This window comes from Rhinolophus ferrumequinum, chromosome 18 (genome assembly GCF_004115265.2).
Source record: "Rhinolophus ferrumequinum isolate MPI-CBG mRhiFer1 chromosome 18, mRhiFer1_v1.p, whole genome shotgun sequence".
NCBI lineage: Eukaryota > Metazoa > Chordata > Mammalia > Chiroptera > Rhinolophidae > Rhinolophus > Rhinolophus ferrumequinum.
Genome location: NC_046301.1, coordinates 61,621,545 through 61,624,739, shown reverse-complemented (window position 1 = coordinate 61,624,739; position 3,195 = coordinate 61,621,545).

Genomic DNA, 3,195 nt, shown 5'->3' with positions numbered 1-3,195 from the left:
CGCGCCCCCGCGCCCGCGCCGCCGCCCTGCGCACGCCCGGGCGCGCTCCCGCACGGGGCCTCCAGGGGCGTGACCAGGGGTGCGCCCGCGAGCGTGCCGGCGTGCGTGCGTGCGCTGGGATCCGCGCCGCCGCAGTACGGCCACCACGAGTAGGGCTTCCAACTCAGCGGTTCCCGGCGTCTTCGCGAGGCACACTGGGAAGTGGAGTCCCGCCCGCAGGCGTCGTCCCCGCCTCTCGGAGGGGAGCGCGCGGACCGAGCCACGTGCGTGCGCGTGCGTGCGTGCGTGTGCGGCAGCGCTCCAGTTAGGTACTATGGTGCGCAGGCGCGGATACGGCTTCCTTGTTCAATCTCGAGTGGGAAGCGGTGGAGGCGCGTGGGGTCACCTATGAGCAGAGACTACGCCCGCACCCCACGGAGCCACAAAGGCGTCGGCGCCACGTCCTGCTCCTGCGCTTTGGCTGCTCCTGTTGTCCCCATCTCACAGAAGATACCGAGGGTCAGAGAGGCTCAGTCACCTGCCGAGGTCACTCACTCGGGAAGAACTGGAATCAAATCCAACAGTTGGCTGAAAATTCAATGATTATGAAAACATAATGAGCCGTAGGAACACTTGAGATCTTGCTCCGCCGCATAGTCAGTTTGGCTCAAATAAACTAATAAAATTTTTAAAATTTTTTTATTGGGGAATATTGGGAAACTGTTTTTTCTCCAGGACCCATCAGCTCCAAGTCAAGTTGCCATTTTCAATCTGTTTGTCGAGGGCATAGCTCACTGGCCCATGTGGGAATCAAACCAGCGACGTTCGTGTCAGGAACAGTGCACTCTAACCAACTGAGTCAACCGGCTGCGCTAATAAAAAAATTTTAAAACACATAATGAGCCCCTACTCTGTGCCAATTATTGTTCCTGCCCTCAATTGTTCATGTAGGTAGGTGGGTCTCATAGGGGGTGATTCTGCATCCCCTACAGTCGCAGGGCTGGCAGCCCACTAAATAGAACATTAAAATTCTCCTGTGGAGGACTGCCTGAGCCAGACTGGGCTTCAAACAAATTAGAAACTTTCAGTCCACGTGACGTTTGAATGTTTTGGGTATTCAGTGACAAATTATTAACTCAGGCAGGTCAGTGCCTTGCAGTTTAAAGGCCTTTGCTGCTGACTGGAAGGTCTCTGGACGACACTAGCCAAAATTCACTGCAACTGGCACAGCAGAAGCCTTTGTGTGACCCCACCTTCAGTGAACTGTCTACCCCGACCCAGCAAAGAGAAAGGGAAGGGAGGAGTACCTAGGTGAGGGTTCACTGTAGTCTCTCAATTGTCTATTTTTGGAATTTCCATAATTTAAAACATGAAATCAATGAAATAAAAGAAACAAATTTTCCACATCAGATTGGCAAGGGCAAGAAGGAAGCCCACGGTGACTACTCCTTTACTGGACTGTGGTTTTTGACCCTGAGCTTCAAAAGTCAGAAAATGGGGAGGGCTTTCCAGCCATGGGATCCACCTGCAAAAGCAACCTGTAAATACAGGTGGAACTTTGAGCCTCTCCATCTTGAGGGGTTGGGGGAGGCCTTAGTGGATGTGAGAAATGGGGGCTGATGCTCATTCATGGGGTGGGCAAATTACCACCCTCTGGCCAAAGGGCCCCGCCCTCTGTTTTTGTAAATAAAGTTTTATCGGCACACATCCATGCCCATTTGTATTTATGGTGCTTTCACACCATAATGGGCAGACACTGGCCTGCACAGCTGAAATTATTGACTAGACTTTTAACAGAAAGTTTCTTGTGTTCTGTAAAAATGAGCAGGACTCTCCCTGGGACAGCAGCCCCTATCAGGCCCCATACAGCGTGTGTCACCTTTTGAGCCTTCATAACAAGCTTCCAGCCTGGCCACCACTAGTCACCTGGTGGGCTCAGGGTAGGGGTGGCCAGTGACCATCGCTTTCTTTAATCTTCTGCAGTTTGAATTCATATAACAACCCACTACGTGTGATTGGGGGAAAATAAACATTAGTATTACAAGCGAAGTGACGGGGGCACATGCCACAGCCCTCCTCTAGTCCAGGAGCACTTTAGGAGAGTCCAGGGGGCGGGGAGGAGGCTTTGTAACCGTGATGTCTCACCACCCGGCCCTCCCCCCTCCCATGGCCCAGGCGCTGCCTTCAGACCTACCGACTATCTAGTGGGAACCTTTGTGCCCTGCCCCTCCCCAATCTGCAACTCTGGACTCGCTCCCCTGGGCTCCAGGCCACTTTCCCCAAACCTGCCCCTCCCCATCTCAGTCAGGCAGCTCCCTCTCTCTGTGTGTCACCCCTTTTAGTGGCCACTTCCCACCGGCCCTACTGCTACCACTCTGGCCAAGCCTCCGCCATCTCCCATCTGGACGTCAATTTGAAATAAATACAGTCATCCTCCCCTAACTTCCCCAGACCCCAGGATAGAACCCAGGGATAGAACCCAGGATAGAACCTATGGTCCCTGAAATCCTGCCTGCAACCTCTCCTCCCCCCTCGCACCTCGCACGCCTCCCCGCTGCTCTCCAGACTCTTCCGGCTTGTCCCACCTCCCAGCCTTTACAAGTGCTGTGCCTCTGCCCGGATGTTCTTTCCACCGCACCTGCTCGCTGAGGCCTGCCCTCACAACCCCACCAAAGTAGCTTTTTTCTTCTTGCCGCTTGTTCTTTGCCTTCTCAGGACTTAGCACAGTTCATAACAACGGCCACTCCGCGATCCCCACTATCCTTCCTCCACCAGCGCAGTCCCCTTCGCCCCGGCTTCCCGGCACCGCCCACGGTCTGTTCTTCCCTGCAACCACCAGAGGGCGCAGCAGGTAAGCATGTGAGTCAGGTTTGGCCCGCGGACCCCACAGCCTGTCCTCCCTGAAGCCATCATAGGGCGCCATTGTCGGCACGTCCCAACTCTGCCCATCGCCCTTCATGGCTCCTACGTCCTTTGGAGTAAAAGCCCAAGTCCTGCCGCGCACACGGGACCCTGCACGACCTGCCCCTCTCTCTTTGGGCTGGGTGTTCCTTCTGCTGGGACGCTCTTCCCACTGGAGTCACCATCCCGGTCTCTATTCAAGTGCCCTTCCAGGCATCCACCATGTCCCCACCTCCCTGCTGTCTCCTCTGCGCTCACCGACAGTGAACACGTTGTCCTCTGTCGGCTGTCGATCCTTCCCCTCAATGTCAGTTT